Genomic DNA, 17,675 nt, shown 5'->3' with positions numbered 1-17,675 from the left:
ATCGGGGTCGACGGACATTTTTCATTACAACATAATTTAACGCTCCTCATCCGTCGATAGCTCAGTTGGTAGAGCGGTGGACTGTAGAGGGCGATTAACAAAGTTATCCATAGGTCGGTGGTTCAAATCCGGCTCGACGGACACTTTTTTCGTCGTTTTTAATATTAAATATTTGAATTTAAATATTATTTCACGCTCCTCATCCGTCGATAGCTCAGTTGGTAGAGCGGTGGACTGTAGAGGGCGATTAACAAAGTTATCCATAGGTCGCTGGTTCAAATCCGGCTCGACGGACATTATTTTCATCGTTTATAATATTAAATAATTGAATTTAAATATAATTTCACTCTCCTCCTCCGTCGATAGCTCAGTTGGTAGAGCGGTGGACTGTAGAGGGCGAGTGGCAGAGTTATCCAGAAGTCGGTGGTTCAAATCGGGCTCGACGGACATTTTTCATTACAACATAATTTAACGCTCCTCATCCGTCGATAGCTCAGTTGGTAGAGCGGTGGACTGTAGAGGGCGATTAACAAAGTTATCCATAGGTCGCTGGTTCAAATCCGGCTGGACGGACATTTTTTGCATCGTTTATAGTATTAAATAATTGAATTTAAATATAATTTAAAGCTCTTCATCCGTCGTTAGCTCAGTTGGTAGAGCGGTGGACTGTAGAGGGCGACTGACAGAGTTATCCAGAAGTCGGTGGTTCAAATCTGGCTCGTCGGACATTTTTCATTACATCATAATTTCACGCTCCTCGTCCATCAATATCTCAGTTGGCAGAGCGGTGGACTGTAGAGGGCGATTAACAAAATATCCATAGTTTGCTGGTTGAAATCCGGCTCGACGGACATTTTTTTCATCGTTTATAATATTAATTAATTGAATTAAAATATAAATTCACGCTCCTCATCCGTCGATTGCTCAGTTGGTAGAGCGGTGGACTGTATAGGGCGAGTGGCAGAGTTATCCAGAAGTCGGTGGTTCAAATCGGGCTCGACGGACATTTTTCATTACAACTTAATTTAACGCTCCTCATCCGTCGATAGCTCAGTTGGTAGAGCGGTGGACTGTAGAGGGCGATTAACAAAATATCCATAGTTTGCTGGTTGAAATCCGGCTCGACGGACATTTTTTTCATCGTTTATAATATTAATTAATTGAATTAAAATATAAATTCACGCTCCTCATCCGTCGATTGCTCAGTTGGTAGAGCGGTGGACTGTAGAGGGCGATTGACAAAGTTATCCATAGGTCGCTGGTTCAAATCCGGCTCGACGGACATTATTTTCATCGTTTATAATATTAAATAATTGAATTTAAATATAATTTCACTCTCCTCAACCGTCGATAGCTCAGTTGGTAGAGCGGTGGACTGTATAGGGCGACTGACAGAGTTATCCAGAAGTCGGTGGTTCAAATCTGGCTCGTCGGACATTTTTCATTACATCATAATTTCACGCTCCTCGTCCATCAATATCTCAGTTGGCAGAGCGGTGGACTGTAGAGGGCGATTAACAAAATATCCATAGTTTGCTGGTTGAAATCCGGCTCGACGGACATTTTTTTCATCGTTTATAATATTAATTAATTGAATTAAAATATAAATTCACGCTCCTCATCCGTCGATTGCTCAGTTGGTAGAGCGGTGGACTGTAGAGGGCGATTGACAAAGTTATCCATAGGTCGCTGGTTCAAATCCGGCTCGACGGACATTATTTTCATCGTTTATAATATTAAATAATTGAATTTAAATATAATTTCACTCTCCTCAACCGTCGATAGCTCAGTTGGTAGAGCGGTGGACTGTATAGGGCGAGTGGCAGAGTTATCCAGAAGTCGGTGGTTCAAATCGGGCTCGACGGACATTTTTCATTACAACTTAATTTAACGCTCCTCATCCGTCGATAGCTCAGTTGGTAGAGCGGTGGACTGTAGAGGGCGATTAACAAAATATCCATAGTTTGCTGGTTGAAATCCGGCTCGACGGACATTTTTTTCATCGTTTATAATATTAAATAATTGAATTTAAATATAATTTCACTCTCCTCAACCGTCGATAGCTCAGTTGGTAGAGCGGTGGACTGTAGAGGGCGAGTGGCAGAGTTATCCAGAAGTCGGTGGTTCAAATCGGGCTCGACGGACATTTTTCATTACAACTTAATTTAACGCTCCTCATCCGTCGATAGCTCAGTTGGTAGAGCGGTGGACTGTAGAGGGCGATTAACAAAGTTATCCATAGGTCGCTGGTTCAAATCCGGCTCGACGGACATTTTTCATCGTTTATAATATTAATTAATTGAATTACAACATAATTTCTCGTTTCTCATCCGTCGATTGCTCAGTTGGTAGAGCGGTGGACTGTAGAGGGCGATTGACAAAGTTATCCATAGGTCGCTGGTTCAAATCTGGCTCGACGGACATTTTTCATTTAAACATAATTTCACGCTCCTCATCCGTCGATAGGTCAGTTGGTAGAGCGGTGGACTGTAGAGGGCGAGTGGCAGAGTTATCCAGAAGTCGGTGGTTCAAATCGGGCTCGACGGACATTTTTCATTACAACATAATTTAACGCTCCTCATCCGTCGATAGCTCAGTTGGTAGAGCGGTGGACTGTAGAGGGCGATTAACAAAGTTATCCATAGGTCGCTGGTTCAAATCCGGCTCGACGGACATTTTTTGCATCGTTTATAGTATTAAATAATTGAATTTAAATATAATTTAACGCTCTTCATCCGTCGTTAGCTCAGTTGGTAGAGCGGTGGACTGTAGAGGGCGACTGACAGAGTTATCCAGAAGTCGGTGGTTCAAATCTGGCTCGTCGGACATTTTTCATTACATCATAATTTCACGCTCCTCGTCCATCAATATCTCAGTTGGCAGAGCGGTGGACTGTAGAGGGCGATTAACAAAATATCCATAGTTTGCTGGTTGAAATCCGGCTCGACGGACATTTTTTTCATCGTTTATAATATTAATTAATTTAATTAAAATATAAATTCACGCTCCTCATCCGTCGATTGCTCAGTTGGTAGAGCGGTGGACTGTAGAGGGCGATTGACAAAGTTATCCATAGGTCGCTGGTTCAAATCTGGCTCGACGGACATTTTTCATTAAAACATAATTTCACGCTCCTCATCCGTCGATAGCTCAGTTGGTAGAGCGGTGGACTGTAGAGGGCGATTAACAAAGTTATCCATAGGTCGCTGGTTCAAATCCGGCTCGACGGACATTATTTTCATCGTTTATAATATTAAATAATTGAATTTAAATATAATTTCACTCTCCTCAACCGTCGATAGCTCAGTTGGTAGAGCGGTGGACTGTAGAGGGCGAGTGGCAGAGTTATCCAGAAGTCGGTGGTTCAAATCGGGCTCGACGGACATTTTTCATTACAACTTAATTTAACGCTCCTCATCCGTCGATAGCTCAGTTGGTAGAGCGGTGGACTGTAGAGGGCGATTAACAAAATATCCATAGTTTGCTGGTTGAAATCCGGCTCGACGGACATTTTTTTCATCGTTTATAATATTAAATAATTGAATTTAAATATAATTTCACTCTCCTCAACCGTCGATAGCTCAGTTGGTAGAGCGGTGGACTGTAGAGGGCGAGTGGCAGAGTTATCCAGAAGTCGGTGGTTCAAATCGGGCTCGACGGACATTTTTCATTACAACTTAATTTAACGCTCCTCATCCGTCGATAGCTCAGTTGGTAGAGCGGTGGACTGTAGAGGGCGATTAACAAAATATCCATAGTTTGCTGGTTGAAATCCGGCTCGACGGACATTTTTTTCATCGTTTATAATATTAAATAATTGAATTTAAATATAATTTCACTCTACTCAACCGTCGATAGCTCAGTTGGTAGAGCGGTGGACTGTAGAGGGCGAGTGGCAGAGTTATCCAGAAGTCGGTGGTTCAAATCGGGCTCGACGGACATTTTTCATTACAACTTAATTTAACGCTCCTCATCCGTCGATAGCTCAGTTGGTAGAGCGGTGGACTGTAGAGGGCGATTAACAAAGTTATCCATAGGTCGCTGGTTCAAATCCGGCTCGACGGACATTTTTCATCGTTTATAATACTAATTAATTGAATTACAACATAATTTCTCGTTTCTCATCCGTCGATTGCTCAGTTGGTGGAGCGGTGGACTGTAGAGGGCGATTGACAAAGTTATCCATAGGTCGCTGGTTCAAATCTGGCTCGACGGACATTTTTCATTTAAACATAATTTCACGCTCCTCATCCGTCGATAGGTCAGTTGGTAGAGCGGTGGACTGTAGAGGGCGATTAACAAAGTTATCCATAGGTCGCTGGTTCAAATCCGGCTCGACGGACATTTTTTTCATTGTTTATAATATTAAATAATTCAATTTAAATATAATTTCACGCTCCTCATCCGTCGATAGCTCAGTTGGTAGAGCGGTGGACTGTAGAGGGCGAGTGACAGAGTTCAAGAAGTCGGTGGTTCAAATCTGGCTCGACGGACATTTTTATTACAACATAATTTCACGCTCCTCATCCGGCGATAGCTCAGTTGGTAGAGCGGTGGACTGTAGAGGGCGATTAACAAAGTTATCCATAGGTCGCTGGTTCAAATCCGGCTTGACGGACATTTTTCATCGTTTATAATATTAATTAATTGAATTACAACATAATTTCTCGTTTCTCACCCTTCGATAGCTCAGTTGGTAGAGCGGTGGACTGTAGAGGGCGAGTGACAGAGTTATCCATAGGTCGGTGTTTCAAATCCGGCTCGACGGATATTTTTTTCGTCGTTTATAATATTAAATAATTGAATTTAAATATAATTTCACGCTCCTCATCCGTCGATAGCTCAGTTGGTAGAGCGGTGGACTGTAGAGGGCGATTAACAAAGTTATCCATAGGTCGCTGGTTCAAATCCGGCTCGACGGACATTATTTTCATCGTTTATAATATTAAATAATTGAATTTAAATATAATTTCACTCTCCTCAACCGTCGATAGCTCAGTTGGTAGAGCGGTGGACTGTAGAGGGCGAGTGGCAGAGTTATCCAGAAGTCGGTGATTCAAATCGGGCTCGACGGACATTTTTCATTACAACATAATTTAACGCTCCTCATCCGTCGATAGCTCAGTTGGTAGAGCGGTGGACTGTAGAGGGCGATTAACAAAGTTATCCATAGGTCGCTGGTTCAAATCCGGCTCGACGGACATTTTTTGCATCGTTAATAGTATTAAATAATTGAATTTAAATATAATTTAACGCTCCTCATCCGTCGTTAGCTCAGTTGGTAGAGCGGTGGACTGTAGAGGGCGAGTGATAGAGTTATCCATAGGTCGGTGGTTCAAATCCGGCTCGACGGACATTTTTTTCGTCGTTTATAATATTAAATAATTGAATTTAAATATAATTTCACGCTCCTCCTCCGTCGATAGCTCAGTTGGTAGAGCGGTGGACTGTAGAGGGCGAGTGGCAGAGTTATCCAGAAGTCGGTGGTTCAAATCGGGCTCGACGGACATTTTTCATTACAACATAATTTAACGCTCCTCATCCGTCGATAGCTCAGTTGGTAGAGCGGTGGACTGTAGAGGGCGATTAACAAAGTTATCCATAGGTCGCTGGTTCAAAACCGGCTCGACGGACATTTTTTTCATTATTTATAATATTAAATAATTCAATTTAAATATAAGTTCACGCTCCTCATCCGTCGATTGCTCAGTTGGTAGAGCGGTGGACTGTAGAGGGCGATTGACAAAGTTATCCATAGGTCGCTGGTTCAAAACCGGCTCGACGGACATTTTTTTCATTATTTATAATATTAAATAATTCAATTTAAATATAATTTCACGTTCCTCATCCGTCGATAGCTCAGTTGGTAGAGCGGTGGACTGTAGAGAGCGATTGACAAAGTTATCCATAGGTCGCTGGTTCAAATCCGGCTCGACGGACATTTTTCATCGTTTATAATATTAATTAATTGAATTACAACATAATTTCTCGTTTCTCACCCTTCGATAGCTCAGTTGGTAGAGCGGTGGACTGTAGAGGGCGATTGACAAAGTTATCCATAGGTCGCTGGTTCAAAACCGGCTCGACGGACATTTTTTTCATCGTTTATAATATTAAATAATTGAATTTAAATATAATTTCACGCTCCTCATCCGTCGATTGCTCAGTTGGTAGAGCGGTGGACTGTAGAGGGCGATTGACAAAGTTATCCATAGGTTGCTGGTTCAAATCTGGCTCGACGGACATTTTTCATTAAAACATAATTTCACGCTCCTCATCCGTCGATAGCTCAGTTGGTAGAGCGGTGGACTGTAGAGGGCGATTAACAAAGTTATCCATAGGTCGCTGGTTCAAATCCGGCTCGACGGACATTATTTTCATCGTTTATAATATTAAATAATTGAATTTAAATATAATTTCACTCTCCTCAACCGTCGATAGCTCAGTTGGTAGAGCGGTGGACTGTAGAGGGCGATTGACAAAGTTATCCATAGGTCGCTGGTTCAAATCCGGCTCGACGGACATTATTTTCATCGTTTATAATATTAAATAATTGAATTTAAATATAATTTCACTCTCCTCAACCGTCGATAGCTCAGTTGGTAGAGCGGTGGACTGTAGAGGGCGATTGACAAAGTTATCCATAGGTCGCTGGTTCAAATCTGGCTCGACGGACATTTTTCATTAAAACATAATTTCACGCTCCTCATCCGTCGATAGCTCAGTTGGTAGAGCGGTGGACTGTAGAGGGCGATTAACAAAGTTATCCATAGGTCGCTGGTTCAAATCCGGCTGGACGGACATTTTTTGCATCGTTTATAGTATTAAATAATTGAATTTAAATATAATTTAAAGCTCCTCATCCGTCGATAGCTCAGTTAGTAGAGCGGTGGACTGTAGAGGGCGATTAACAAAGTTATCCATAGGTCGCTGGTTCAAATCCGGCTCGACGGACATTTTTCATCGTTTATAATATTAATTAATTGAATTACAACATAATTTCACGCTCCTCATCCGTCGATAGCTCAGTTGGTAGAGCGGTGGACTGTAGAGGGCGATTAACAAAGTTATCCATAGGTCGCTGGTTCAAATCCGGCTTGACGGACATTATTTTCATCGTTTATAATATTAACTAATTGAATGTAAATATAATTTCACTTTCCTCAACAGTCGATAGCTCAGTTGGTAGAGCGGTTGACTGTAGAGGGCGAGTGGCAGAGTTATCCAGAAGTCGGTGGTTCAAATCGGGCTCGACGGACATTTTTCATTACAACATAATTTAACGCTCCTCATCCGTCGATAGCTCAGTTGGTAGAGCGGTGGACTGTAGAGGGCGATTAACAAAGTTATCCATAGGTCGCTGGTTCAAATCCGGCTGGACGGACATTTTTTGCATCGTTTATAGTATTAAATAATTGAATTTAAATATAATTTAAAGCTCCTCATCCGTCGTTAGCTCAGTTGGTAGAGCGGTGGACTGTAGAGGGCGAGTGACAGAGTTATCCATAAGTCGGTGGTTCAAATCCGGCTCGACGGACATTTTTTTCGTCGTTTTTAATATTAAATAATTGAATTTAAATTTAATTTCACGCTCCTCATCCGTCGATAGCACAGTTGGTAGAGCGTTGGACTGTAGAGGGCGAGTGGCAGAGTTATCCAGAAGTCGGTCGTTCAAATCTGGCTCGACGTACATTTTTCATTACAACAAAATTTCACGCTCCTCATCCGTCGATAGCTCAGTTGGTAGAGCGGTCGACTGTAGAGGGCGATTGACAAAGTTATCCATAGGTCGCTGGTTCAAATCCGGCTCGACGGACATTTTTCATCGTTTATAATATTAATTAATTGAATTACAACATAATTTCTCGTTTCTCACCCTTCGATAGCTCAGTTGGTAGAGCGGTGGACTGTAGAGGGCGATTGACAAAGTTATCCATAGGTCGCTGGTTCAAAACCGGCTCGACGGACATTTTTTTCATCGTTTATAATATTAAATAATTGAATTTAAATATAATTTCACGCTCCTCATCCGTCGATTGCTCAGTTGGTAGAGCGGTGGACTGAAGAGGGCGATTGACAAAGTTATCCATAGGTTGCTGGTTCAAATCTGGCTCGACGGACATTTTTCATTAAAACATAATTTCACGCTCCTCATCCGTCGATAGCTCAGTTGGTAGAGCGGTGGACTGTAGAGGGCGATTAACAAAGTTATCCATAGGTCGCTGGTTCAAATCCGGCTGGACGGACATTTTTTGCATCGTTTATAGTATTAAATAATTGAATTTAAATATAATTTAAAGCTCCTCATCCGTCGATAGCTCAGTTAGTAGAGCGGTGGACTGTAGAGGGCGATTAACAAAGTTATCCATAGGTCGCTGGTTCAAATCCGGCTCGACGGACATTTTTCATCGTTTATAATATTAATTAATTGAATTACAACATAATTTCACGCTCCTCATCCGTCGATAGCTCAGTTGGTAGAGCGGTGGACTGTAGAGGGCGATTAACAAAGTTATCCATAGGTCGCTGGTTCAAATCCGGCTTGACGGACATTATTTTCATCGTTTATAATATTAACTAATTGAATGTAAATATAATTTCACTTTCCTCAACAGTCGATAGCTCAGTTGGTAGAGCGGTTGACTGTAGAGGGCGAGTGGCAGAGTTATCCAGAAGTCGGTGGTTCAAATCGGGCTCGACGGACATTTTTCATTACAACATAATTTAACGCTCCTCATCCGTCGATAGCTCAGTTGGTAGAGCGGTGGACTGTAGAGGGCGATTAACAAAGTTATCCATAGGTCGCTGGTTCAAATCCGGCTGGACGGACATTTTTTGCATCGTTTATAGTATTAAATAATTGAATTTAAATATAATTTAAAGCTCCTCATCCGTCGTTAGCTCAGTTGGTAGAGCGGTGGACTGTAGAGGGCGAGTGACAGAGTTATCCATAAGTCGGTGGTTCAAATCCGGCTCGACGGACATTTTTTTCGTCGTTTTTAATATTAAATAATTGAATTTAAATATAATTTCACGCTCCTCATCCGTCGATAGCACAGTTGGTAGAGCGTTGGACTGTAGAGGGCGAGTGGCAGAGTTATCCAGAAGTCGGTCGTTCAAATCTGGCTCGACGTACATTTTTCATTACAACCAAATTTCACGCTCCTCATCCGTCGATAGCTCAGTTGGTAGAGCGGTCGACTGTAGAGGGCGATTGACAAAGTTATCCATAGGTCGCTGGTTCATATCCAGCTCGACGGACATTTTTCATCGTTTATAATATTAATTAATTGAATTACAACATAATTTCTCGTTTCTCACCCTTCGATAGCTCAGTTGGTAGAGCGGTGGACTGTAGAGGGCGATTGACAAAGTTATCCATAGGTCGCTGGTTCAAAACCGGCTCGACGGACATTTTTTTCATCGTTTATAATATTAAATAATTGAATTTAAATATAATTTCACGCTCCTCATCCGTCGATTGCTCAGTTGGTAGAGCGGTGGACTGTAGAGGGCGATTGACAAAGTTATCCATAGGTTGCTGGTTCAAATCTGGCTCGACGGACATTTTTCATTAAAACATAATTTCACGCTCCTCATCCGTCGATAGCTCAGTTGGTAGAGCGTTGGACTGTAGAGGGCGATTAACAAAGTTATCCATAGGTCGCTGGTTCAAATCCGGCTCGACGGACATTATTTTCATCGTTTATAATATTAAATAATTGAATTTAAATATAATTTCACTCTCCTCAACCGTCGATAGCTCAGTTGGTAGAGCGGTGGACTGTAGAGGGCGATTGACAAAGTTATCCATAGGTCGCTGGTTCAAATCTGGCTCGACGGACATTTTTCATTAAAACATAATTTCACGCTCCTCATCCGTCGATAGCTCAGTTGGTAGAGCGGTGGACTGTAGAGGGCGATTAACAAAGTTATCCATAGGTCGCTGGTTCAAATCCGGCTGGACGGACATTTTTTGCATCGTTTATAGTATTAAATAATTGAATTTAAATATAATTTAAAGCTCCTCATCCGTCGATAGCTCAGTTAGTAGAGCGGTGGACTGTAGAGGGCGATTAACAAAGTTATCCATAGGTCGCTGGTTCAAATCCGGCTCGACGGACATTTTTCATCGTTTATAATATTAATTAATTGAATTACAACATAATTTCACGCTCCTCATCCGTCGATAGCTCAGTTGGTAGAGCGGTGGACTGTAGAGGGCGATTAACAAAGTTATCCATAGGTCGCTGGTTCAAATCCGGCTTGACGGACATTATTTTCATCGTTTATAATATTAACTAATTGAATGTAAATATAATTTCACTTTCCTCAACAGTCGATAGCTCAGTTGGTAGAGCGGTTGACTGTAGAGGGCGAGTGGCAGAGTTATCCAGAAGTCGGTGGTTCAAATCGGGCTCGACGGACATTTTTCATTACAACATAATTTAACGCTCCTCATCCGTCGATAGCTCAGTTGGTAGAGCGGTGGACTGTAGAGGGCGATTAACAAAGTTATCCATAGGTCGCTGGTTCAAATCCGGCTGGACGGACATTTATTGCATCGTTTATAGTATTAAATAATTGAATTTAAATATAATTTAAAGCTCCTCATCCGTCGTTAGCTCAGTTGGTAGAGCGGTGGACTGTAGAGGGCGAGTGACAGAGTTATCCATAAGTCGGTGGTTCAAATCCGGCTCGACGGACATTTTTTTCGTCGTTTTTAATATTAAATAATTGAATTTAAATATAATTTCACGCTCCTCATCCGTCGATAGCACAGTTGGTAGAGCGTTGGACTGTAGAGGGCGAGTGGCAGAGTTATCCAGAAGTCGGTCGTTCAAATCTGGCTCGACGTACATTTTTCATTACAACAAAATTTCACGCTCCTCATCCGTCGATAGCTCAGTTGGTAGAGCGGTCGACTGTAGAGGGCGATTGACAAAGTTATCCATAGGTCGCTGGTTCAAATCCAGCTCGACGGACATTTTTCATCGTTTATAATATTAATTAATTGAATTACAACATAATTTCTCGTTTCTCACCCTTCGATAGCTCAGTTGGTAGAGCGGTGGACTGTAGAGGGCGATTGACAAAGTTATCCATAGGTCGCTGGTTCAAAACCGGCTCGACGGACATTTTTTTCATCGTTTATAATATTAAATAATTGAATTTAAATATAATTTCACGCTCCTCATCCGTCGATTGCTCAGTTGGTAGAGCGGTGGACTGTAGAGGGCGATTGACAAAGTTATCCATAGGTTGCTGGTTCAAATCTGGCTCGACGGACATTTTTCATTAAAACATAATTTCACGCTCCTCATCCGTCGATAGCTCAGTTGGTAGAGCGGTGGACTGTAGAGGGCGATTAACAAAGTTATCCATAGATCGCTGGTTCAAATCCGGCTGGACGGACATTTTTTGCATCGTTTATAGTATTAAATAATTGAATTTAAATATAATTTAAAGCTCCTCATCCGTCGTTAGCTCAGTTGGTAGAGCGGTGGACTGTAGAGGGCGAGTGACAGAGTTATCCATAGGTCGGTGGTTCAAATCCGGCTCGACGGACACTTTTTTCGTCGTTTTTAATATTAAATATTTGAATTTAAATATAATTTGACGCTCCTCATCCGTCGATAGCTCAGTTGGTAGAGCGGTGGACTGTAGAGGGCGATTAACAAAGTTATCCATAGGTCGCTGGTTCAAATCCGGCTCGACGGACATTATTTTCATCGTTTATAATATTAAATAATTGAATTTAAATATAATTTCACTCTCCTCAACCGTCGATAGCTCAGTTGGTAGAGCGGTGGACTGTAGAGGGCGAGTGGCAGAGTTATCCAGAAGTCGGTGGTTCAAATCGGGGTCGACGGACATTTTTCATTACAACATAATTTAACGCTCCTCATCCGTCGATAGCTCAGTTGGTAGAGCGGTGGACTGTAGAGGGCGATTAACAAAGTTATCCATAGGTCGGTGGTTCAAATCCGGCTCGACGGACACTTTTTTCGTCGTTTTTAATATTAAATATTTGAATTTAAATATAATTTCACGCTCCTCATCCGTCGATAGCTCAGTTGGTAGAGCGGTGGACTGTAGAGGGCGATTAACAAAGTTATCCATAGGTCGCTGGTTCAAATCCGGCTCGACGGACATTTTTTTCATCGTTTATAATATTAATTAATTGAATTAAAATATAAATTCACGCTCCTCATCCGTCGATAGCTCAATTGGTAGAGCGGTGGACTGTAGAGAGCGATTGACAAAGTTATCCATAGGTCGGTGGTTCAAATCCGGCTCGACGGACACTTTTTTCGTCGTTTTTAATATTAAATATTTGAATTTAAATATAATTTGACGCTCCTCATCCGTCGATAGCTCAGTTGGTAGAGCGGTGGACTGTAGAGGGCGATTAACAAAGTTATCCATAGGTCGCTGGTTCAAATCCGGCTCGACGGACATTATTTTCATCGTTTATAATATTAAATAATTGAATTTAAATATAATTTCACTCTCCTCAACCGTCGATAGCTCAGTTGGTAGAGCGGTGGACTGTAGAGGGCGAGTGGCAGAGTTATCCAGAAGTCGGTGGTTCAAATCGGGGTCGACGGACATTTTTCATTACAACATAATTTAACGCTCCTCATCCGTCGATAGCTCAGTTGGTAGAGCGGTGGACTGTAGAGGGCGATTAACAAAGTTATCCATAGGTCGGTGGTTCAAATCCGGCTCGACGGACACTTTTTTCGTCGTTTTTAATATTAAATATTTGAATTTAAATATAATTTCACGCTCCTCATCCGTCGATAGCTCAGTTGGTAGAGCGGTGGACTGTAGAGGGCGATTAACAAAGTTATCCATAGGTCGCTGGTTCAAATCCGGCTCGACGGACATTATTTTCATCGTTTATAATATTAAATAATTGAATTTAAATATAATTTCACTCTCCTCCTCCGTCGATAGCTCAGTTGGTAGAGCGGTGGACTGTAGAGGGCGAGTGGCAGAGTTATCCAGAAGTCGGTGGTTCAAATCGGGCTCGACGGACATTTTTCATTACAACATAATTTAACGCTCCTCATCCGTCGATAGCTCAGTTGGTAGAGCGGTGGACTGTAGAGGGCGATTAACAAAGTTATCCATAGGTCGCTGGTTCAAATCCGGCTCGACGGACATTTTTTGCATCGTTTATAGTATTAAATAATTGAATTTAAATATAATTTAACGCTCTTCATCCGTCGTTAGCTCAGTTGGTAGAGCGGTGGACTGTAGAGGGCGACTGACAGAGTTATCCAGAAGTCGGTGGTTCAAATCTGGCTCGTCGGACATTTTTCATTACATCATAATTTCACGCTCCTCGTCCATCAATATCTCAGTTGGCAGAGCGGTGGACTGTAGAGGGCGATTAACAAAATATCCATAGTTTGCTGGTTGAAATCCGGCTCGACGGACATTTTTTTCATCGTTTATAATATTAATTAATTGAATTAAAATATAAATTCACGCTCCTCATCCGTCGATTGCTCAGTTGGTAGAGCGGTGGACTGTAGAGGGCGATTGACAAAGTTATCCATAGGTCGCTGGTTCAAATCTGGCTCGACGGACATTTTTCATTAAAACATAATTTCACGCTCCTCATCCGTCGATAGCTCAGTTGGTAGAGCGGTGGACTGTAGAGGGCGATTAACAAAGTGATCCATAGGTCGCTGGTTCAAATCCGGCTCGACGGACATTATTTTCATCGTTTATAATATTAAATAATTGAATTTAAATATAATTTCACTCTCCTCAACCGTCGATAGCTCAGTTGGTAGAGCGGTGGACTGTATAGGGCGAGTGGCAGAGTTATCCAGAAGTCGGTGGTTCAAATCGGGCTCGACGGACATTTTTCATTACAACTTAATTTAACGCTCCTCATCCGTCGATAGCTCAGTTGGTAGAGCGGTGGACTGTAGAGGGCGATTAACAAAATATCCATAGTTTGCTGGTTGAAATCCGGCTCGACGGACATTTTTTTCATCGTTTATAATATTAAATAATTGAATTTAAATATAATTTCACTCTCCTCAACCGTCGATAGCTCAGTTGGTAGAGCGGTGGACTGTAGAGGGCGAGTGGCAGAGTTATCCAGAAGTCGGTGGTTCAAATCGGGCTCGACGGACATTTTTCATTACAACTTAATTTAACGCTCCTCATCCGTCGATAGCTCAGTTGGTAGAGCGGTGGACTGTAGAGGGCGATTAACAAAGTTATCCATAGGTCGCTGGTTCAAATCCGGCTCGACGGACATTTTTCATCGTTTATAATATTAATTAATTGAATTACAACATAATTTCTCGTTTCTCATCCGTCGATTGCTCAGTTGGTAGAGCGGTGGACTGTAGAGGGCGATTGACAAAGTTATCCATAGGTCGCTGGTTCAAATCTGGCTCGACGGACATTTTTCATTTAAACATAATTTCACGCTCCTCATCCGTCGATAGGTCAGTTGGTAGAGCGGTGGACTGTAGAGGGCGAGTGGCAGAGTTATCCATAGGTCGCTGGTTCAAATCCGGCTCGACGGACATTTTTTGCATCGTTTATAGTATTAAATAATTGAATTTAAATATAATTTAACGCTCTTCATCCGTCGTTAGCTCAGTTGGTAGAGCGGTGGACTGTAGAGGGCGACTGACAGAGTTATCCAGAAGTCGGTGGTTCAAATCTGGCTCGTCGGACATTTTTCATTACATCATAATTTCACGCTCCTCGTCCATCAATATCTCAGTTGGCAGAGCGGTGGACTGTAGAGGGCGATTAACAAAATATCCATAGTTTGCTGGTTGAAATCCGGCTCGACGGACATTTTTTTCATCGTTTATAATATTAATTAATTGAATTAAAATATAAATTCACGCTCCTCATCCGTCGATTGCTCAGTTGGTAGAGCGGTGGACTGTAGAGGGCGATTGACAAAGTTATCCATAGGTCGCTGGTTCAAATCTGGCTCGACGGACATTTTTCATTAAAACATAATTTCACGCTCCTCATCCGTCGATAGCTCAGTTGGTAGAGCGGTGGACTGTAGAGGGCGATTAACAAAGTTATCCATAGGTCGCTGGTTCAAATCCGGCTCGACGGACATTATTTTCATCGTTTATAATATTAAATAATTGATTTTAAATATAATTTCATTTTCCTCAACCGTCGATAGCTCAGTTGGTAGAGCGGTGGACTGTAGAGGGCGAGTGGCAGAGTTATCCAGAAGTCGGTGGTTCAAATCGGGCTCGACGGACATTTTTCATTACAACTTAATTTAACGCTCCTCATCCGTCGATAGCTCAGTTGGTAGAGCGGTGGACTGTAGAGGGCGATTAACAAAATATCCATAGTTTGCTGGTTGAAATCCGGCTCGACGGACATTTTTTTCATCGTTTATAATATTAAATAATTGAATTTAAATATAATTTCACTCTCCTCAACCGTCGATAGCTCAGTTGGTAGAGCGGTGGACTGTAGAGGGCGAGTGGCAGAGTTATCCAGAAGTCGGTGGTTCAAATCGGGCTCGACGGACATTTTTCATTACAACTTAATTTAACGCTCCTCATCCGTCGATAGCTCAGTTGGTAGAGCGGTGGACTGTAGAGGGCGATTAACAAAGTTATCCATAGGTCGCTGGTTCAAATCCGGCTCGACGGACATTTTTCATCGTTTATAATATTAATTAATTGAATTACAACATAATTTCTCGTTTCTCATCCGTCGATTGCTCAGTTGGTAGAGCGGTGGACTGTAGAGGGCGATTGACAAAGTTATCCATAGGTCGCTGGTTCAAATCTGGCTCGACGGACATTTTTCATTTAAACATAATTTCACGCTCCTCATCCGTCGATAGGTCAGTTGGTAGAGCGGTGGACTGTAGAGGGCGATTGACAAAGTTATCCATAGGTCGCTGGTTCAAATCGGGCTCGACGGACATTTTTCATTACAACATAATTTAACGCTTCTCATCCGTCGATAGCTCAGTTGGTAGAGCGGTGGACTGTAGAGGGCGATTAACAAAGTTATCCATAGGTCGCTGGTTCAAATCCGGCTCGACGGACATTTTTTTCATTGTTTATAATATTAAATAATTCAATTTAAATATAATTTCACGCTCCTCATCCGTCGATAGCTCAGTTGGTAGAGCGGTGGACTGTAGAGGGCGAGTGACAGAGTTCAAGAAGTCGGTGGTTCAAATCTGGCTCGACGGACATTTTTATTACAACATAATTTCACGCTCCTCATCCGTCGATAGCTCAGTTGGTAGAGCGGTGGACTGTAGAGGGCGATTAACAAAGTTATCCATAGGTCGCTGGTTCAAATCCGGCTTGACGGACATTTTTCATCGTTTATAATATTAATTAATTGAATTACAACATAATTTCTCGTTTCTCACCCTTCGATAGCTCAGTTGGTAGAGCGGTGGACTGTAGAGGGCGAGTGACAGAGTTATCCATAGGTCGGTGTTTCAAATCCGGCTCGACGGATATTTTTTTCGTCGTTTATAATATTAAATAATTGAATTTAAATATAATTTCACGCTCCTCATCCGTCGATAGCTCAGTTGGTAGAGCGGTGGACTGTAGAGGGCGATTAACAAAGTTATCCATAGGTCGCTGGTTCAAATCCGGCTCGACGGACATTATTTTCATCGTTTATAATATTAAATAATTGAATTTAAATATAATTTCACTCTCCTCAACCGTCGATAGCTCAGTTGGTAGAGCGGTGGACTGTAGAGGGCGAGTGGCAGAGTTATCCAGAAGTCGGTGGTTCAAATCGGGCTCGACGGACATTTTTCATTACAACATAATTTAACGCTCCTCATCCGTCGATAGCTCAGTTGGTAGAGAGGTGGACTGTAGAGGGCGATTAACAAAGTTATCCATAGATCGCTGGTTCAAATCCGGCTGGACGGACATTTTTTGCATCGTTTATAGTATTAAATAATTGAATTTAAATATAATTTAAAGCTCCTCATCCGTCGTTAGCTCAGTTGGTAGAGCGGTGGACTGTAGAGGGCGAGTGACAGAGTTATCCATAGGTCGGTGGTTCAAATCCGGCTCGACGGACACTTTTTTCGTCGTTTTTAATATTAAATATTTGAATTTAAATATAATTTGACGCTTCTCATCCGTCGATAGCTCAGTTGGTAGAGCGGTGGACTGTAGAGGGCGATTAACAAAGTTATCCATAGGTCGCTGGTTCAAATCCGGCTCGACGGACATTATTTTCATCGTTTATAATATTAAATAATTGAATTTAAATATAATTTCACTCTCCTCAACCGTCGATAGCTCAGTTGGTAGAGCGGTGGACTGTAGAGGGCGAGTGGCAGAGTTATCCAGAAGTCGGTGGTTCAAATCGGGGTCGACGGACATTTTTCATTACAACATAATTTAACGCTCCTCATCCGTCGATAGCTCAGTTGGTAGAGCGGTGGACTGTAGAGGGCGATTAACAAAGTTTTCCATAGGTCGGTGGTTCAAATCCGGCTCGACGGACACTTTTTTCGTCGTTTTTAATATTAAATATTTGAATTTAAATATAATTTCACGCTCCTCATCCGTCGATAGCTCAGTTGGTAGAGCGGTGGACTGTAGAGGGCGATTAACAAAGTTATCCATAGGTCGCTGGTTCAAATCCGGCTCGACGGA

General features: G+C 42.1%; 38 non-coding genes across 38 annotated transcripts; all 38 read left to right on the top strand.

The window, feature by feature from the left end:
* The first annotated feature begins 203 nt into the window (after positions 1 to 203).
* On the top strand, positions 204 to 294 carry TRNAY-GUA (transfer RNA tyrosine (anticodon GUA)). Its single transcript is given in 2 exon segments — positions 204 to 240; positions 259 to 294. It is a non-coding gene; the product is annotated as a tRNA-Tyr (tRNA).
* A 188-nt stretch (positions 295 to 482) lies between these two features.
* Positions 483 to 573, top strand: TRNAY-GUA (transfer RNA tyrosine (anticodon GUA)). The gene is given in 2 exon segments: positions 483 to 519; positions 538 to 573. It is a non-coding gene; the product is annotated as a tRNA-Tyr (tRNA).
* A 618-nt stretch (positions 574 to 1,191) lies between these two features.
* On the top strand, positions 1,192 to 1,282 carry TRNAY-GUA (transfer RNA tyrosine (anticodon GUA)). The gene is given in 2 exon segments: positions 1,192 to 1,228; positions 1,247 to 1,282. It is a non-coding gene; the product is annotated as a tRNA-Tyr (tRNA).
* Positions 1,283 to 1,622: 340 nt separating this feature from the next.
* Positions 1,623 to 1,713, top strand: TRNAY-GUA (transfer RNA tyrosine (anticodon GUA)). Its single transcript is given in 2 exon segments — positions 1,623 to 1,659; positions 1,678 to 1,713. It is a non-coding gene; the product is annotated as a tRNA-Tyr (tRNA).
* A 466-nt stretch (positions 1,714 to 2,179) lies between these two features.
* On the top strand, positions 2,180 to 2,270 carry TRNAY-GUA (transfer RNA tyrosine (anticodon GUA)). Its single transcript is given in 2 exon segments — positions 2,180 to 2,216; positions 2,235 to 2,270. It is a non-coding gene; the product is annotated as a tRNA-Tyr (tRNA).
* Positions 2,271 to 2,582: 312 nt separating this feature from the next.
* Positions 2,583 to 2,673, top strand: TRNAY-GUA (transfer RNA tyrosine (anticodon GUA)). Its single transcript is given in 2 exon segments — positions 2,583 to 2,619; positions 2,638 to 2,673. It is a non-coding gene; the product is annotated as a tRNA-Tyr (tRNA).
* Positions 2,674 to 3,139: 466 nt separating this feature from the next.
* TRNAY-GUA (transfer RNA tyrosine (anticodon GUA)) lies at positions 3,140 to 3,230 on the top strand. The gene is given in 2 exon segments: positions 3,140 to 3,176; positions 3,195 to 3,230. It is a non-coding gene; the product is annotated as a tRNA-Tyr (tRNA).
* Positions 3,231 to 3,974: 744 nt separating this feature from the next.
* Positions 3,975 to 4,065, top strand: TRNAY-GUA (transfer RNA tyrosine (anticodon GUA)). Its single transcript is given in 2 exon segments — positions 3,975 to 4,011; positions 4,030 to 4,065. It is a non-coding gene; the product is annotated as a tRNA-Tyr (tRNA).
* Positions 4,066 to 4,831: 766 nt separating this feature from the next.
* Positions 4,832 to 4,922, top strand: TRNAY-GUA (transfer RNA tyrosine (anticodon GUA)). Its single transcript is given in 2 exon segments — positions 4,832 to 4,868; positions 4,887 to 4,922. It is a non-coding gene; the product is annotated as a tRNA-Tyr (tRNA).
* Positions 4,923 to 5,110: 188 nt separating this feature from the next.
* Positions 5,111 to 5,201, top strand: TRNAY-GUA (transfer RNA tyrosine (anticodon GUA)). Its single transcript is given in 2 exon segments — positions 5,111 to 5,147; positions 5,166 to 5,201. It is a non-coding gene; the product is annotated as a tRNA-Tyr (tRNA).
* A 341-nt stretch (positions 5,202 to 5,542) lies between these two features.
* TRNAY-GUA (transfer RNA tyrosine (anticodon GUA)) lies at positions 5,543 to 5,633 on the top strand. The gene is given in 2 exon segments: positions 5,543 to 5,579; positions 5,598 to 5,633. It is a non-coding gene; the product is annotated as a tRNA-Tyr (tRNA).
* A 215-nt stretch (positions 5,634 to 5,848) lies between these two features.
* TRNAY-GUA (transfer RNA tyrosine (anticodon GUA)) lies at positions 5,849 to 5,939 on the top strand. Its single transcript is given in 2 exon segments — positions 5,849 to 5,885; positions 5,904 to 5,939. It is a non-coding gene; the product is annotated as a tRNA-Tyr (tRNA).
* Positions 5,940 to 6,278: 339 nt separating this feature from the next.
* TRNAY-GUA (transfer RNA tyrosine (anticodon GUA)) lies at positions 6,279 to 6,369 on the top strand. Its single transcript is given in 2 exon segments — positions 6,279 to 6,315; positions 6,334 to 6,369. It is a non-coding gene; the product is annotated as a tRNA-Tyr (tRNA).
* Positions 6,370 to 6,431: 62 nt separating this feature from the next.
* Positions 6,432 to 6,522, top strand: TRNAY-GUA (transfer RNA tyrosine (anticodon GUA)). The gene is given in 2 exon segments: positions 6,432 to 6,468; positions 6,487 to 6,522. It is a non-coding gene; the product is annotated as a tRNA-Tyr (tRNA).
* A 188-nt stretch (positions 6,523 to 6,710) lies between these two features.
* TRNAY-GUA (transfer RNA tyrosine (anticodon GUA)) lies at positions 6,711 to 6,801 on the top strand. Its single transcript is given in 2 exon segments — positions 6,711 to 6,747; positions 6,766 to 6,801. It is a non-coding gene; the product is annotated as a tRNA-Tyr (tRNA).
* Positions 6,802 to 7,014: 213 nt separating this feature from the next.
* Positions 7,015 to 7,105, top strand: TRNAY-GUA (transfer RNA tyrosine (anticodon GUA)). The gene is given in 2 exon segments: positions 7,015 to 7,051; positions 7,070 to 7,105. It is a non-coding gene; the product is annotated as a tRNA-Tyr (tRNA).
* A 188-nt stretch (positions 7,106 to 7,293) lies between these two features.
* On the top strand, positions 7,294 to 7,384 carry TRNAY-GUA (transfer RNA tyrosine (anticodon GUA)). Its single transcript is given in 2 exon segments — positions 7,294 to 7,330; positions 7,349 to 7,384. It is a non-coding gene; the product is annotated as a tRNA-Tyr (tRNA).
* A 771-nt stretch (positions 7,385 to 8,155) lies between these two features.
* On the top strand, positions 8,156 to 8,246 carry TRNAY-GUA (transfer RNA tyrosine (anticodon GUA)). The gene is given in 2 exon segments: positions 8,156 to 8,192; positions 8,211 to 8,246. It is a non-coding gene; the product is annotated as a tRNA-Tyr (tRNA).
* Positions 8,247 to 8,459: 213 nt separating this feature from the next.
* Positions 8,460 to 8,550, top strand: TRNAY-GUA (transfer RNA tyrosine (anticodon GUA)). Its single transcript is given in 2 exon segments — positions 8,460 to 8,496; positions 8,515 to 8,550. It is a non-coding gene; the product is annotated as a tRNA-Tyr (tRNA).
* A 188-nt stretch (positions 8,551 to 8,738) lies between these two features.
* Positions 8,739 to 8,829, top strand: TRNAY-GUA (transfer RNA tyrosine (anticodon GUA)). Its single transcript is given in 2 exon segments — positions 8,739 to 8,775; positions 8,794 to 8,829. It is a non-coding gene; the product is annotated as a tRNA-Tyr (tRNA).
* A 771-nt stretch (positions 8,830 to 9,600) lies between these two features.
* Positions 9,601 to 9,691, top strand: TRNAY-GUA (transfer RNA tyrosine (anticodon GUA)). The gene is given in 2 exon segments: positions 9,601 to 9,637; positions 9,656 to 9,691. It is a non-coding gene; the product is annotated as a tRNA-Tyr (tRNA).
* A 188-nt stretch (positions 9,692 to 9,879) lies between these two features.
* Positions 9,880 to 9,970, top strand: TRNAY-GUA (transfer RNA tyrosine (anticodon GUA)). The gene is given in 2 exon segments: positions 9,880 to 9,916; positions 9,935 to 9,970. It is a non-coding gene; the product is annotated as a tRNA-Tyr (tRNA).
* A 213-nt stretch (positions 9,971 to 10,183) lies between these two features.
* TRNAY-GUA (transfer RNA tyrosine (anticodon GUA)) lies at positions 10,184 to 10,274 on the top strand. The gene is given in 2 exon segments: positions 10,184 to 10,220; positions 10,239 to 10,274. It is a non-coding gene; the product is annotated as a tRNA-Tyr (tRNA).
* Positions 10,275 to 10,462: 188 nt separating this feature from the next.
* TRNAY-GUA (transfer RNA tyrosine (anticodon GUA)) lies at positions 10,463 to 10,553 on the top strand. The gene is given in 2 exon segments: positions 10,463 to 10,499; positions 10,518 to 10,553. It is a non-coding gene; the product is annotated as a tRNA-Tyr (tRNA).
* A 1,077-nt stretch (positions 10,554 to 11,630) lies between these two features.
* Positions 11,631 to 11,721, top strand: TRNAY-GUA (transfer RNA tyrosine (anticodon GUA)). Its single transcript is given in 2 exon segments — positions 11,631 to 11,667; positions 11,686 to 11,721. It is a non-coding gene; the product is annotated as a tRNA-Tyr (tRNA).
* Positions 11,722 to 12,062: 341 nt separating this feature from the next.
* Positions 12,063 to 12,153, top strand: TRNAY-GUA (transfer RNA tyrosine (anticodon GUA)). The gene is given in 2 exon segments: positions 12,063 to 12,099; positions 12,118 to 12,153. It is a non-coding gene; the product is annotated as a tRNA-Tyr (tRNA).
* Positions 12,154 to 12,368: 215 nt separating this feature from the next.
* On the top strand, positions 12,369 to 12,459 carry TRNAY-GUA (transfer RNA tyrosine (anticodon GUA)). Its single transcript is given in 2 exon segments — positions 12,369 to 12,405; positions 12,424 to 12,459. It is a non-coding gene; the product is annotated as a tRNA-Tyr (tRNA).
* A 341-nt stretch (positions 12,460 to 12,800) lies between these two features.
* Positions 12,801 to 12,891, top strand: TRNAY-GUA (transfer RNA tyrosine (anticodon GUA)). The gene is given in 2 exon segments: positions 12,801 to 12,837; positions 12,856 to 12,891. It is a non-coding gene; the product is annotated as a tRNA-Tyr (tRNA).
* Positions 12,892 to 13,079: 188 nt separating this feature from the next.
* Positions 13,080 to 13,170, top strand: TRNAY-GUA (transfer RNA tyrosine (anticodon GUA)). The gene is given in 2 exon segments: positions 13,080 to 13,116; positions 13,135 to 13,170. It is a non-coding gene; the product is annotated as a tRNA-Tyr (tRNA).
* A 466-nt stretch (positions 13,171 to 13,636) lies between these two features.
* TRNAY-GUA (transfer RNA tyrosine (anticodon GUA)) lies at positions 13,637 to 13,727 on the top strand. Its single transcript is given in 2 exon segments — positions 13,637 to 13,673; positions 13,692 to 13,727. It is a non-coding gene; the product is annotated as a tRNA-Tyr (tRNA).
* A 466-nt stretch (positions 13,728 to 14,193) lies between these two features.
* On the top strand, positions 14,194 to 14,284 carry TRNAY-GUA (transfer RNA tyrosine (anticodon GUA)). The gene is given in 2 exon segments: positions 14,194 to 14,230; positions 14,249 to 14,284. It is a non-coding gene; the product is annotated as a tRNA-Tyr (tRNA).
* A 743-nt stretch (positions 14,285 to 15,027) lies between these two features.
* Positions 15,028 to 15,118, top strand: TRNAY-GUA (transfer RNA tyrosine (anticodon GUA)). Its single transcript is given in 2 exon segments — positions 15,028 to 15,064; positions 15,083 to 15,118. It is a non-coding gene; the product is annotated as a tRNA-Tyr (tRNA).
* Positions 15,119 to 15,584: 466 nt separating this feature from the next.
* On the top strand, positions 15,585 to 15,675 carry TRNAY-GUA (transfer RNA tyrosine (anticodon GUA)). Its single transcript is given in 2 exon segments — positions 15,585 to 15,621; positions 15,640 to 15,675. It is a non-coding gene; the product is annotated as a tRNA-Tyr (tRNA).
* Positions 15,676 to 15,987: 312 nt separating this feature from the next.
* TRNAY-GUA (transfer RNA tyrosine (anticodon GUA)) lies at positions 15,988 to 16,078 on the top strand. The gene is given in 2 exon segments: positions 15,988 to 16,024; positions 16,043 to 16,078. It is a non-coding gene; the product is annotated as a tRNA-Tyr (tRNA).
* Positions 16,079 to 16,263: 185 nt separating this feature from the next.
* Positions 16,264 to 16,354, top strand: TRNAY-GUA (transfer RNA tyrosine (anticodon GUA)). Its single transcript is given in 2 exon segments — positions 16,264 to 16,300; positions 16,319 to 16,354. It is a non-coding gene; the product is annotated as a tRNA-Tyr (tRNA).
* A 213-nt stretch (positions 16,355 to 16,567) lies between these two features.
* Positions 16,568 to 16,658, top strand: TRNAY-GUA (transfer RNA tyrosine (anticodon GUA)). Its single transcript is given in 2 exon segments — positions 16,568 to 16,604; positions 16,623 to 16,658. It is a non-coding gene; the product is annotated as a tRNA-Tyr (tRNA).
* A 494-nt stretch (positions 16,659 to 17,152) lies between these two features.
* TRNAY-GUA (transfer RNA tyrosine (anticodon GUA)) lies at positions 17,153 to 17,243 on the top strand. Its single transcript is given in 2 exon segments — positions 17,153 to 17,189; positions 17,208 to 17,243. It is a non-coding gene; the product is annotated as a tRNA-Tyr (tRNA).
* Positions 17,244 to 17,584: 341 nt separating this feature from the next.
* Positions 17,585 to 17,675, top strand: TRNAY-GUA (transfer RNA tyrosine (anticodon GUA)). Its single transcript is given in 2 exon segments — positions 17,585 to 17,621; positions 17,640 to 17,675. It is a non-coding gene; the product is annotated as a tRNA-Tyr (tRNA).

The sequence above is a fragment of the Leiobunum rupestre genome, chromosome 11 (assembly GCF_980474605.1).
Source record: "Leiobunum rupestre chromosome 11, qqLeiRupe1.1.hap1, whole genome shotgun sequence".
In the NCBI taxonomy this organism is placed as follows: domain Eukaryota; kingdom Metazoa; phylum Arthropoda; class Arachnida; order Opiliones; family Sclerosomatidae; genus Leiobunum; species Leiobunum rupestre.
Note: the sequence above shows the minus strand (reverse complement) of the source record. Positions and strands in the feature narration are given on the sequence as shown.